The following is a 15,741-nucleotide window of genomic DNA, read 5'->3' on the forward strand; positions in this document are numbered from 1 at the left end:
GATAAATTCAACTTTATTAAAATTAAAACTTCATTAAAAGTTCTGTTTATAAAGATACTATTAAAAAAGTAAAAAAGAAAGTCACAAGTTGAAAGAAAATATTGGCAATACCTATAACTGATAAAGAATTAAATTTGGATCTAAAATATGTGACTTTGAATAATAACCCAATAGAAAAAAGAGCAAAGACAAACAGTCATTGCACAGAAATGGAAACAATAATGGTCAGTAGGCCTATAAAACAATTTCAAATTCTTTTCTTGGGGAAATACAAATTACAATTAAAAGGAGACACAATTACACATCTGCACAGGGAAAAGATTAATACATCTCATAATGCCAAATGTTGGAAAGAATATGCATCAATGGGGACTTTTACACTTTACTGGCATGAGTATAGATAGACCACTTGGAAAAGCAATTTGGCATTATCTTTTAAAGCTGAATACTCACATACCCTTTCACCCAGAAAGTCCACTCTTTGATACAGAGCCTGGAAAAACTTTACACATGTGGACCAAGAGACATAAACAAAAATGTTTACAGCAATCTTGTCCAAAATAGCAAATAAAAGTCTGGAAACAGTATAAACAAACATCAACAGGAGAATAGACAAATGGTGGTATGTTACACAATGTAACGTCATTGTGTCCACTAACGAAATTAAATAATGAAATTAGCCATAGCCACACACAGCAGTATGGATGAATCTTAGAAGCATAAATGTTGAATGAAAAATTCAATTTGCAGACTTCACAAAGTATGAAACTATTCTTAAAAAGCTCAAGAACAAGTATATCTATATAATGCTAGGTAGGAATATTTGCATTATGTAGCAAGTCTATATTTGAAAAGAAAACAAAAGCAAGAGGCTGAGAAACCCAAACTTCAAGTTAGTGATTACCTCTTAGGTGGAGGCAAGGGGCGGGCCAGAGAGAAGCAATGAAGTAGAGGCCATGGACAGATAATGTTATCGTTCTTAGGCAGGTGGTAGTTTCCATAGGTGTACATGTAATTTTAACTTATTATGTGTTATACACATTTTTGTGCATATATCAAATATCACATTAAAAAATAAAAGAGGGGGAAGGCCTGAACTGAAATGAAAATATAGTAGGAATAGAAAATCTGTCTTAATTTTTAGGAAGTGGAAATTATGAACCTAAGTGACCCATTAGATGCCAAGCTCAAGAAAAGGATAAATCTAGGAATATTCACAATGTCTGCCTCAAAGAACAACAGATCAAGAGAGAGCCTATGTTATTGAAAAGGAAAAATCCATTTTACCAATCACAGTAAAATATAAAACCTATTGAAATCTGTGAATGTAGACTTTAGGGCAGACTCACAGCCACGTGGATCTTGGCCTGGATTTGCTCATTCCTTCACCAAACATTTATTGAGAGCCAACTCTGTGCCGGGTACTGTACTAAATGCTAGGGATGCAATAGTGAACACAACTTCTACTAATAAAGTTTCAATGGAACAATTCACTATGATGGGTGAACATATCAGGGATCTAATTTAGTTTAGGGGACAGCAGAGTTGATTCCTATAAAAAGAAAATACAAAGAAATGTGTATCAGTTAAAAGCAGCTTGAAAGGTGGTAATACAAATCAGCAGGAAAGAAGAGACTATTCAACAAATAGTATTGAGACAAGAACTATCCTTATGGGAAAATTAAAATTAGATCTCTACACCTCATACACCATAAACAAAAAAGTTTTTAAAGAGTCAAATAGACAAAAGATCTAAATGTAAAAAGCAAAATTTTGAAAAGAATAGGGAAATAGTTATTGAAAAAGCTAAAGGAAGGGCATCTGGGTGTCTCAGTTGGTTGAGTATCTGACTCTTGATTTCAGCTCAGGACATGATCTCATGGTTCGTGGGTTCAAGCCCCGTGTAGGGCTCTGCACTGACAGTGTGGTGCCTGCTTGGGATTCTCTCTATCCCTCTCTCTCTGCCCTTCCCCTCTTATGATCTCTCTCTTGAAATAAGTAAATAAACTTAAAATAAAAAGGAAAAAGCTAAAAGAAAGGATGAGCTATAAGGAAAAGATTAATAAATCTGACTATATTAAGACATTTAAAAACTTTTATGCAAGAAAATACCAATGAAATGCAACCTTATGTCAAATGGTATTTTTCCGGTTGTCCTGGAATTGTTGATAAATCCAAAACTGATGAGAAGGGATACTAAGTACTCCATGGTCTAAGACCAAGCTGTCACTACCAATTGGGACCAGCCACCTCCCATTAAGACTTACTGAGAATTGCTAGACCAGTACTTACCACCAACTTCCTTCTCACCCCACATAAGTAAGAGGACAGAGACATGGGAGGGATCATGGACTTCTGGAGAGGTTATTCTTTTTCCTGGGTGGAAGGGAGGTGGTACACCTCCACTTCCCAGAAGCTAAGGAGGGGGGTGGAAAGCCAAGGCAATCACTCATAAAGATTAGAGTTGCCTAAACAAAAGGCCTGGTATCTTGCTTCCAATTAAATGTCTATTCTGGGGGCGCCTGGGTGGCGCAGTCGGTTAAGCGTCCGACTTCAGCCAGGTCACGATCTCACGGTCCGTGAGTTCGAGCCCCGCGTCAGGCTCTGGGCTGATGGCTCGGAGCCTGGAGCCTGTTTCCGATTCTGTGTCTCCCTCTCTCTCTGCCCCTCCCCCGTTCATGCTCTGTCTCTCTCTGTCCCAAAAATAAATTAAAAAACGTTGAAAAAAAAAAAAAATGTCTATTCTGGCAAACTTGCTGACCTGCTCCTGGCAATTAAGTCAGGGCGAAAAAAGAACTGAGATGAGAGAGGAACAGCCTTTGGGTCAACCTGTATTCTCATTATTTGGCAAAAGGATTAATTTCCACTATATTGGGTGGAAGGCAAGAAGACATCTCAGTGGGAAAGGATTCAATAAATGGGGCTGGGAAGATGCGCTATCCTTTTGGAAAAGGTGAAAATTAGATGTGAACCTTAAATCAGAGTCCGATCTCTGCTTCAGGAGCTGTGCAAAAGGAAAGTAGTTTACATGGCCTTTTCAAACCCTCTAAACATGCCCCCAACCCAGTTAGAGAGAGGCAGCACATGGGTGTCTGCCACAGTCAGGATGTTAAAACTTGGTCAACATTAGAGCAGTAGTGACCGACAAGGAAGAAACTGCACCACAGTAAGCTCAGATGAAAAGATGCCTGCCCTCTGGCTTCTTCTTCCCATTCCACATAGCAGAGGATTAGCACCTTGATGAGCTAGCAGGGGGAGATATGTACAAAGTAGACAACAGCCTTTCTCCACTAGAGACATGGAAACGTTTAGCTTATGCTAAAAAAAATAAGGAGAAGAAGAGCTTTAGATTTGATTTGAAGATTTATACATCAAAATAAACTTAACTGTCTCTTTAATTACAAAAATGGGACTTTCTAATAACCAAGTCACTGGAATGTTCTGGAATCTTGACCAGAAGTTGTAAAGAGATCCTCCATTCAATGGAAAAGAAGAGTTCAAAATAGGACAGTTAGTGGAAAATTATTGAAAACAAAGTTATTTTATATGGGTTAAGACTACTTAATGAACCCATTACACAAAGTTAAAAGACAAACCAAAAAGTGAGATAAGTTGTTGGCAAAACACATCAACAAAGAATCAGTAAGGAGAATATTACAGAATTTTGACAAGTCAATAAGACAAATGGCAAAATAGAATTAGGCAAAGGAATTCAAATTCACAAAAAAGGAAATCTGAATGACCAACAAACATAGGAAAAGATGTTCAATCTCACTAGTACTCAGAGAAGAGTAAATTAATGAATAAATTCACACCTATGAGTTTAGCAAACACTTTTTCTCTTGAAAAAAATTCAAATCTAAAGAAAAGTTGAAAGTAAAATGAATTCACATATACCCTTCACCTAGATTCACCGATGTTAGAAATTTGCTACATTGCTTAATCTCACTCTCTGTATTATTATATTGCTAAAGCATTTAAAAATAATTCTGAGACATCGTGTCCCTTTATCCCTAAATACTTCGATGAGTATTCCCAAAGAACAAGAATATTCTCTTATATAACCATGCTACAATGATCAAACTTCAAAAAAATTAACAAGGGAGCAAAAACCATTTAATACATAATCCAGACTTTGTTTCATTTTCCCAACTGAGGAACAACACTGTTTTTAGATGTTATGTATCTTTAGTCTTCTTTAATCTGGAATAGCTCCTTGGCCTTTGTTTTTCATGATGCTAACATTTTTGAAGATGTACAGGGCAGCTATTTTTAGTAGGCAAAATTTTGAAAATCTGTTAATATCAAGTCCTTCTGAGAACAATGAGAAACTCTCATACCCTGTTGCTGGAAATATAAACTGATAGAACTATTCTCAGGTATGTAATCCATAAAAAACACAAATGCATAAAAGGAGACATTTACTAAGATGTTCACTACAGCATTATTTATAATACTCAAAAATGGAAAATAAGCTAAATATTCATACAATGGATTATACTGTAGCAGTGAGAATAGAAAACAAGATATACACATATTAACATAGATCATTCTTAAAAGCATAAAGTGGAAAAACAGCAGAATATGTAGTATATTATTAATTTATGTATATTTCAAAAACACATAAAACCAGTCCATAAAGGTATGAGTGTACTCATGTAAGTAATAAATATATAGAAGAAAACATGGCAAGAACTCGCATGAACTTCAATATAGTGAAGATCGCTGGGGAGGGATAAAGGCTATTGTAATAGAGTAGGCAGGGGAATTTTGTTGTATCAAAAAATCCTTACAAAAAAGGTCCAAAAAGAATATTGTAAAATGTTAACATTTATTAAATCAAGATGGTAGTGGCACAGATGTCTAACAGGATATTTGTGGTACCATTCTGTGTTAGAAATAGTTCATAATTAAAATTCAAAATCTAATAAAATCAAAACTACTAAAGGGGATTCTGGTTGGCTCAGCTGGTTGAGCATCCTACTATTGATTTCATCTCAGGCCATGATCTCATGCTTGTGGATTGAGCACTGCGGCAGGCTCCATGCTGGGCATGGAGTCTGCTTGAGATTCTCTCTCTCCCTCTTTCTCTGTCCCTCCCCTGTTCTATCAAAAAAACAAACAAACAAACAAACAAAACAAAAAACAAAAAATGAGAAACAAAAAAACAAAAACAACCAAAAAAAAAAAAAAACCCAACAACATACAACTACTAAAATATTCTTCTGGGTAGGTTTTTTGTTTGTGTTTGTGTTTTTTTTCTTTTAGAGAGAGAGAGGGCACAAGTGAGTGAGGGTGGAGAGAGAGTGGGAGAGAGAGAGAATCCCACAAGGGAAGACAGAGAGAGAGAAAGAGAGAGAGAGAGAGAGAGAGAGAGAGAGAGAGAGAAAGAGAAAGAGAGAGAAAGAGAAAGAGAGAGAGAGAGAGAGAGAGAGAGAGAGAGAGAGGACTCGTGCTCACCTGAAGTGGGGCTCAAGCTAAACCGGTGGGGGACTCAAACTCATGAGCTATGAGATCATGACCTGAGCCGAAGTCAGATGTTTAACCGCCTGAGCCACCCAGGCATCCCCTAAGTAGAGGTGCCTATCAAATTGATGTGCCTCACCAGCTTGGGCATTCATTCCATCTTCAGCAGCAACAGCCCTTAATTATAATAAATAAACAAATATTTTTCACTTCTACAAAGCTGTAAAAACTTTAGTTAATATAAATAGAGAATAATTCAGAGCTTATAAGGGTCTTGTTTAGAACCATTCAGGAATGTGTTATTTAGAAATCTTACCTCCACAAAAAATAAGATTGCTTAAAGGGAGACAGAATGGGTTCAGAATTTTAAAAAATCTCTTAATGTGAACACATGTCTTTAATAGCTGAGTGAACTTAAGGTACTTAACAACCTCTCTAAGCTTCCAGTTACTCATATAAAATATGGGAGGGGGTAATAAAAACTTATAGGTTGTACAGATTAAACAATAAAATGCATCTAAAAGTAGAATTTCTGCTTAGAAAATGTTAGTTCTTGCTAGTATTATTTATAAAGATAAAATTTGAAGACTAAAATATTGCTACCCACATTCTCTAGTATAATAACCTATAAAATATTTAACGTTATCCAAAACTATGCTTAGAAAAAGTCTATGACTTCAGCTCAGGCCATGATCTCATGGTTCCTGAGTTCAGGTCCTGCACTGGGCTCTGTGCTGACAGCTTGGAGCCTAGAGCCTGCTTCAGATTCTTTGTCTGCCTCCCCCACTTGTGTGTGCGTGCTCTCTCTCTCTCTCTCTCTCTCTCTCTCTCTCTCTCAAAAACAAACATTTAAAGAAAAGAAAAAAATCTATGAAAATTTATATTTACTTCCAGAAAGGAAGAGGAAAGTACAATATTTTAAAAATTAAAATGAGTTCAGCTTCCCTAGAAACACCATGTAGAAAGTTACTCAGATTACACTCCCCATTGAAGGGAAAATAGGTAGATATATTACTATATCTATTCTATATCTATATCTATATCTATAACTATTACTAGGGAAAATTGTGGTTATAGGCTTAAATTTTTCCCCTCCAAAATCTGGTGTGTTTAAAGCTTTCCATTTATCCCACAAAAAATATTCATTTTTTTAAAATTTGCATCTTAATATTAATAGCTTAAATATATTTATATCTACCACTGTACTAAGTTTGAGCTTCTCTATAAGGCAAGAAGACACCTGATGTTGGATTGAAATTAGTTTCTCCACACATGACACTACCTGGTAATAGTTCATCCTTTAGTTCATATTGGAAAGATAATTCATGAATTCCAAAATGATGTGGAGTTCAGACAAGGGACAAAGGTTAGCTATTTCTATTTATTAGGTAGCTTGTCCAGTGAACCCAAGGCAGTACTGTGTAGCAGTTAAAAAAGTGGGTTTGCAAGGGCAAATTGCCTGGATTTGAGTTGCTAACTACATTATTTACAAGCTGTGGAACCTTGGTGACTTAGTCTGCATAATGGAAATGTTAGAATCTACATGGTAAAAGAGATAATACAGGTAAATTACATAGTAGGTGCTCAATTAGTATAACTATTATGCTCTCATTATCATGTATATTTCTATAAAGCAAATCTTGATTAACCAATATTAATAATGCTTAATAATACTACAGGCAAGGATCACAAAATTCGTATGTGGCAAGTAAAATTACCATTGTAAATATTACCTTTAAATTTTCAACTGATTCCTTAATCAAAGCCAGTACCCAAAACAAAATTGACCATTAACAAACTCATTATTTTTCCCTCTTGGTCAAGTTACTAACTAATGGAATAGAAGTCCACAGTCCACAAACCTCCAGGAATTATCCAAATTTCTTGGTATGATCCTATGAATTACTCCTTAAGGTAGACATTGTGACTTTTGTAGAGTAGATCACAGATTTTCTCTATCCAGAGTGTTGAAAGCCTAGATGGTAGTTACCTTAAAAATTACCTCTTGCAAACAAATCTGAGTTCATTTTTTAAACCTTCATTAAGACTGGGAGAAGGACTGAAATGTGGGTAGTTGGATATATGGGTATGTCCCTCACTCCCAAAAGGCATCAAACCTTTTCTTTTCAGTTGCTTATTTTTCACTAATTCAAATTCGACTAACACTTGTGAAGAACTCCTTCAGGTACTTTTACATTCATTTTCTCATTTAATCCTACAGAGAAGCCAAATTTGACTGTCCATGAGTATTCCATAATATGAATATTAGAAATCTATAAAGTATGACTGTAAGGTAAGACTAGTATGAACAAATATAAAGAACTCAGAAGTAGAGAGTAGAATTTGAGAGAGGAAAGGGACCTTGGAAGTCATGTGTTTTTCATATTTTCATACCACTCATTGTGAGACATCCTGATCCATCACCATTGCACAGCCTCTGAATAAACATCTGTGATTCAGAGCCTGTTACTCTTTCCAGACAGCTGGTTTAATCTATTTTTAGACAACTGTAGCAGTTAAAAAACAATTCTGTTGTATTGCATCAAATCTGCTTCATTATACCTTCTAACCACTAGTCAAAGTTCTGTTCTTTAGAGAGAGAGAGACTAGAATTGCTTCTACTTGATGGGTTTTTAAATATTCCCCTTCTATGGGTTTCCCAAGGTTCTCATACCATTTTATTTACATTTCACCTATGCCACATTTCACAGGGTTGTGTGAATGTTCATCTATTTTTCTTTCCTTCCCGCCTCAATCTTGAAATTTCACTCCAGGGGAGAGATCCTTGAAGGCATGGACTGGATCTTTGTATCCTTGTTACCAGGGACCATGCATAATAGTGGGAGTCCGTAATGTGCCATCAACCTCATTATGAATGAAGCTTAATGTGAATGTCTCATATTGCCTCCTTTAGAGAAAAATGCCATGTGCCTCCAGTAAAACCAAGCCACCTATGGTAGCCTTAGTGGTTCGGACTAGGGACCATCATGTGGGCCAAAGACAGTATAACACTACGTTGGCGAAAGGAGTTCCCAAGCTGAAGAAGGTAGTTAAAGCAGAGCTGCTACAAGAGACACCAGAGAGAATAGGACCCAAGAACCTACAATCTTGTGTCTGTGGAGTCTTAGAAAAAATTCCCATTTCTTAAAGTCACTTTAGCATATCCATGTACCTTTAACTTGAACTTTTCATGAGCATAGTTCAATCATAGCTATCCCTCCAAGTCCTTATGTTCTCCAGAAAAAATCATCTCTAGTTTTGTAACAAAAAAATATTTACACACATAACAAAAATGACCTCAGCACACTATTAATAATTAATGTTAATATAAATAACACTGTAATTGATCAAAGTATTTTTGAAACTCTTCCTCTGTTATACTTTGAGGCAAACTTGAGTCTCTCTACTTTTGAAGTAATTGTTTTGGAGAGGAAACACTCATTTGGATGTAAAACACGTAAGGTGCAGCTGGAGACAGCCATGTTTTTTTGAAGATGGATATGACTATTTTTGAAAAAAAAGTAGTCATATGGCACTGAGTCTTATTAATAATTATCTGAGTTTAATAATGAAAATGAAGCAATTTTTGTGTCTTATAAACTTATTATAAAAGTAATTCTTTAGTGATATTCCAAAAATGTTCTGAATTGTGGTAGCACCATTAGAATTAGAGTATCCCAAAAGGTCACCACTTTGAAGAAAATAATCCCCATTTAGCAGATTAAGATCTGGGATTTCTTTAAGTAAGTCATATATTATAATTACACTGCATGAAACAAGAATTCATTAAACTAAAACCAATTGTTATCACTCATGGAATCCATAGTAAAGAGATTTTATCTAAATATAATCAAGGCATTTATATGAAATTTGATTCATCTGTGAAGTTTGATAGCTGATTTAAACCTTTTTTCTCAGAGTTTATTTTTATACTATCAATTTTGGAGCACCACAGAGTATCATGCTACAGACAGGGAATTCTTCTCCTTATAAAATACGAAACGTACGGCATTCTGGAGCCTCTAGGCAGCGTAGCAAAGATCACCTCGTGTAGAAGCAGAACAGTTTTCAGACACAAGAAGATTGAATTTGACAATAAATTTGGGAATTTCCCCCACTTCTTCTAAATCATTCAAAAGCAACAAGGAGAATAAGAAACAGAAACACAAACTCCTGTGATGCATCCATACTCTTCTTTAGAAATGTCATATGAAAAATCAAATGAGGGTGTGAGGAAATGCCAAAGACAGACATTCATGGCTGAGAACTTCCCTTGACCTTTTGACACAAAATCTAGAGAAGTTTGGAATAGAAGAGTGAAGGAGAAATTATAAAGGAAATCCATATTTGCTAGATGTATTTCGTGAGGTGGAGAGGGAGAGTCTGCCTTGCAACTGACTAGTCTTGTATTGCTATTTTCTGTTAGGGAAACATAAAGAAAAAATGAACTCACAAATACAATCCTGTGCCCATAGGAAAATTCTATTAGCTGCGAAGGAGGATCTGGAATTCTCTAACACCACTCCAACCTCCTGAAAGCTGCTGATCCAAGAACTTACTTCGTTTAAAGCTGAGTAATGGATTGGGAGTTAAGATGACAGATACTAGGAGGACTCTATGCTAGCCTCATCCCTTGAACACAGCTAGATAATATATATCCAATTATTCGAACACCTAGGAAATCAATCTGAGGACTGAGAGGACAAACTCACAACTAGAAGGAGAAAAGAGGCCACATCGTGGAAGGTGGGAGGTGCAGAGACATGATTGGGGTAGAAAAGAATTGCTGGTGCTGTGGAGGGGAGGGAACCTGGATCAGGGAGACAGGAGAGAAAGAGAGAAAAAGAACAGGACACAGGGCACTGCACAAGAAAAAATACTTCCCCAAAACCATTGGGGAAATGGGAACAGGGAAAATGAGAAGAGCTGATTATCGCAAGTTTTTACAAAGAGTGGAGCTCAAAGTCTGAAGTTTCAGAAATCTGCACCATAGCTGGGTGGAGCCTGGTGGACATAGAGGGGCTCCTGTGCAGGAGAGAAGAGGACCGAGAGTGGACAGCATGGTCTGAGGATCCCCTGCATCACACTGGAAGAGACAGTTCCCCTTCTTGGAATGCATTTGGGAGAGGTGGCACTGCCTCTCAGAGGACAAAAGAGCGGTCAGGCACCAGTGAGCTGCCCCGTTCACTAGCATACAAGCAAAGACTCCTGCTGAGGACAGCTAACATGGACACCAGCTTTTTGCTGCACTTTACCATAAACTCCAAGCCCCTGTGCCTTTGTGTAACAGCACTTTGGGGACAAACTGTCGCCAGCCCCAGTGTGGCAAGACCCTCCTCGAGAGGATCAGCGGCATTTGGTCCCCAAAATTTGCAGTTTTGAAACCCAGCCAGTTGAGATAAAATACAGGAGTGGGAAGATGGCTCAGACACAGACAGGGTGAAGGCAAGGGATCTGAGGGATGCCTGGTACACACAAAAGGAAATTGTTCACTCTTCTGTGAGGGTTTCCTGAGAAGTGGCAGGCACAAACTCCCCTCTCTGGTGTCAAGAGAGCAGGTTGGTGCCATTTTTCTCCCCCGCATCAGCCCAGACAGGCTACAGTGATCAGCACAGCACCCACAGTGGAGGTTTCAGCTGCTTACACAAATGCCCTCCCTCCTGCACTCTGTAGGTTCTTTTTTTTTTACTAGAGCAAGTGTCCCTGAGATTCAGAGCAGTAGGGAGCCCCTCCCCCAGAAGATGAGCACAAATCTCCCGCGTGCACCAAGTCTACTGACCATACAGTGCTGCAATTTCAGCCCTAGGGCAAAGAGGATCTAGCCTCTTTTAACAAGAAGTAAAACACACCTAGTTAAAATGCACAACACAGTAGACAAGGTCCAAACAAGTCCCCACTAAAGGCAAGGACAAACTCTACAGAGGACTGACCTGAGGGAAACAGCAGCCAAAACACAATAGCAGCATGCACACAGAATATAACAGAAATACTTCCTGAAGCACCAGGCCCTAGACAGTATATGACCTCTTCTTAATACAGCCATTACTTTCAGGAGTAGGAAACATAACAGGCTTTCCTAACACACAGAAGACAGAGACCTAGAAAAAATGCCAAGACAGAGGAGTTCATCCCAAAAGAAAGAACAAGAAGAGATCACAGCCAGGGATCTATTCCTGTACCCGAACTTAAAACAACAATCATAAAGATGCTAGGTTGGCTTGAAAAAAGCATAGAAGGCACCAAGGAGTCCCTTACCACAGAAATCAAAGACTTAAAACTTATCAGGCTGAAATTAAAAATGCTAACCGAGATGCAAAACTGACGAGATATGATGACCACAAGGATGGAAGAATCAGAGGAACAAATAGGTTATAAAGAAGATAAAATTATGGAAAATAATGACGCTGATAAGAAGGAAAAAATATTAGATTACAAATGTAGACTTAGGGAATTCATCAATTCCGTAAAGTTTAGTAACATCCATATCATAGGAGTCCCAGAAAAAGAGAGGGAAAAAGGAGAAGGTTTATTTGTGCAAATTAAACCTGAAAACTTCCCTAATCTGGGGAAGCAAATGGACATCCAAATCCAGGAGGCACAGAGAACTCCCATCAAAATCAACAAAAGCAGGCCAATACCAAGACACATCATAGTAAAATGTGCCAAATAGATAAGGAAAGAATCTTGAAAGCAGAGAGGGAAAAGAAATCCCTAGCCTAGAAGGGATGACAAATAAGGTTAGCAGAAGATCTCTTCACAAAAACTTGGTAGGCCAGAAAGGAGTGGCATGATATATTCAATGTGCTGAATGGGGAAATATACAGCCAAGAATACTTTATGCAGCAAGGTTGTCATTCAGAATAGGGAGATCAAGAGTTTCCCAGAAAAACAATAACAAAAGAAGTTAGTGACCACTAAACCAACCCTGCAAGAAATATTAAAGGGGGACTCTTTGAGTGGGAAAGAAAGGCCAAAACAACAAAGACTAGAAAGGAACAAGAAAATCTCCAGAAACACCAACTTTACAGGTAATACAGTGGCACTAAATTCATATCTATCAATAATCATTCTGAACGTAAATGGACTAAATGCTCCAATCAAGAGACACAAGTTATTAGAATGATTAAAAGAAAAAAAATCCAAGACCCATCTATATGCCACCTACAAGAGACTTATTTCAGACCTAAAGATACCTGCAGATTGAAAGTGAGGGGATAGAGAAACATTTATCATGCTAATGGATGTCAAACAAAAGCTGGAATAGCCATACTTATTTCAGACAGGCTAGATTTTAGACCAAAGACTGTAACACGAGATGAAGAAGGGCCCTAGGTCTAAATAAAGGGGTCCATCCAACAAGAAGATCTAACAATTATAAATATTTACGCCCTCAACTTGAAAGCACCCAAATATATAAATAATCATAAACATAAAGAAAATCATTAATAACAATACAATAACAGCAGGGGACTTAACACCCCACTTACAACAATGGACAGATCATCTTAAGTAGAAAATCAACAAGGAAACAATGGCTTTGAATGACACACTGGACTGGATGGACTTAGCAGATATATTCAGACATTTCATCCTAAAGCACAGAACACACATTCAAGTGTACATGGGACATTCTCCAGAAAAGATCACGTACTGGGTCACAAATCAGCCCTCAACAAGTGCAAAAAGACCGAGATCCTACCATGCATGATTTTCAGACACAACACTATGAAACTTGAAGTCAACCACAAGAAAAAATTGGGGAAGACCACAAATACCTGGAGGTTAAAGAACATCCTACTAAAGAATGAATGGGTTAATCAGGAAATTAAAGAAGAAATAAAGAAATACATGGAAGCAAATGAAAATGAAAACACGATAGTTCAAACCTTTGGGATGTAGCAAAGGCAGTCATAAGAGGGAAGTGCATAGCAGTACAGGGCTACATCAAGAAGCAAGAAAAGTCTCAAATACACAATGAAACCTTACATCTAAAGGAACAAGAAAAGAAACAGCAAATAAAGCCTAAAGTCAGAAGAAAGGAAATTATAAAAATGAGAGCAGAAAAAAATGATATAAAAACAACAACAACAACACCCAGTAAAACAGGAGGTGGTTCTTTGAAAGTATTAACAGAATCAATAAACCCTTAGCCAGACCTATCAAAATGAAGAGAAAGGACCCAAATAAATAAAATCACGAATGAAAGAGGCGTGATCACAACCAATACCACAAAAATACAATTATAAAAGAATATTATGAACAATTATATGCCAATAAATTGGGCAATCTGGAAGAAATGGATAAATTCCTATAAACATATAAACTACCAAAACTGAAACAGGAAGAAATAGAAAATTTGAACAAATCCATACCAATAAAGAAATTGAATCAGTAATCAAAAATCTTCCAAAAAACAAAATACCAGGACCAGATGGTTTCCCAGGGGAATTCTACCAAACATTTAAAGAGGAATTAATATATTTTCTTCTCAAACTGTTCCAAAAAGTAGAAATGGAAGGAAAACTTCCAAACTCATTCTACGAGGTCAGCATTATCTTGATTTTAAAGCCAAAGACCCCACTAAAAGGGGAACTACAGGCCAATATCCCTGATGAATATGAATGCAAAAATTCTCAACAAGATCCTAGCAAATTAAATCCAAGAGTACATTAAAAGAATTATTTACCATGATCAAGTGGGATTTATTCCTGGGCTGCAAGGGTGGTTCAATAATCGCAAATCAATCAACATGATACACCACATTAATAAAAGAAAGGATAAGAACCATATGATCTTAATAGATGCAGAAAAAGCATTAATAAAAACCCCAATAAAGTAGGGATAGAGGGAACACACCTCAACATCATAAAGGCCACCTACCAAAGACCCATAGCCAATATCATCCTCAATGGGGAAAAACTGAGAGCTTTTCCTCTAAGGTCAGGAACAAGAGAGGGATATCCACTCTCACCATTATTATTTAACATAGTACTGGAAGTCCTAGATTCAGCAACCAGAAAAAAAAAAAGCAATAAAAATAATCCAAATTGGCAAGGAAGAAAGGCAAACTTTCACTCTTCACAGATGTCATGATATTCTATGTAGGACTCCACCAAAAAATTGCTAGAACTGATACATGAAATCAGTAACATCACAGAATATAAAATCAATGTACAGAAATCTGTTGCATTTCTATACACCAAAAATGAAGCAGGAGAAAGAGAAATCAATGAATCTGTCCCATTCACAATTGCACCAAAACCCATAAGATACCTACAAATAAATCTAACCAAAGAGGTAAAAGATCTGTACTCAGAAAAGTATAGAATACTTAGGAAAGAAATTGAAGATGATAAAAAGACAGAAAAACATTCTAAGCTCACGGATTGAAAGAACAATGTTCAAATGTCTATACTACCCACAGCAATCTACACACTTTATACAATTCCTATCAAAATACCACCAGCATTCTTCACAGTGCTAGAACAAACAATCCTAAAATTTGTATGGAACCACGAAAAACCCCAAAAGCTAAAGTAACCCTGGGAAAGAAAAGCAAAGCTGGTGGCATCACAATTCCAGACTTTGAGCTCTATTATAAACTTGTAGTCATCTAGACAGTATGGAACTGGCACAAAAATAGACACACAGACCAACGGAATAGAATAGAAAACCCAGAAATGGATTCATCAACTATATGGTCAACTAATCTTTAACAAAGCAGGAATGAATACCCAATGAGCCAATCATGTCTTTAAAATAAGAGCACCAAAGGCTGAGGAAAATATTGTGAGTCAAAAAAGGAAATGATATATAAGCTTGAAAGTCTTAAAAAGAGGAAGAAGAGAATTGTCACAGAAATGAAAGGTAAATTTGAAATAGCACATATGAAGACAAAGAACAATACAGTATGAGAGAAAAGGAGCCAAAGGAGAAATGGATAAAAAATTCAACTGGAATAGAGTAAAAGTGGTTGCTACAGAGGACAGGCAAAGAAGACTCAGCAGGCATCTAATTGGATTCTTTAAAGAAGAGACCCAAATAGAGGAACAGAAAAAAATATTTCAAGATATGATATAAGGATATTATTCAGAAATAAAAGAAGACTGGAATGTATAGATTGAAGAGCCATACTTTGTGCAGGAAAAAATACATACAGATTCACCTTCAGAAAAACCAACAGCAAGTTATTGGACTTAGAAAATGAATGAAGAAAATGTGGGCATCCAAATCAAAATCTCAGGTCAATAGAATAAGAAAAACAATCCGGCCTCA

The 15,741-nt window shown here is 36.9% G+C and overlaps 1 protein-coding gene across 2 annotated transcripts in view; it reads right to left on the reverse strand.

Annotated features, from left to right (window-relative positions):
- TRPC3 (transient receptor potential cation channel subfamily C member 3) overlaps nt 1–15,741 on the reverse strand; it is a 76,146-nt gene that overhangs the window by 6,912 nt on the left and 53,493 nt on the right. The window lies entirely within an intron of this gene.

Source organism: Panthera onca, chromosome B1, assembly GCF_046562875.1.
Source record: "Panthera onca isolate mPanOnc1 chromosome B1, mPanOnc1 haplotype 2, whole genome shotgun sequence".
Classification (NCBI taxonomy): Eukaryota; Metazoa; Chordata; class Mammalia; order Carnivora; family Felidae; genus Panthera; species Panthera onca.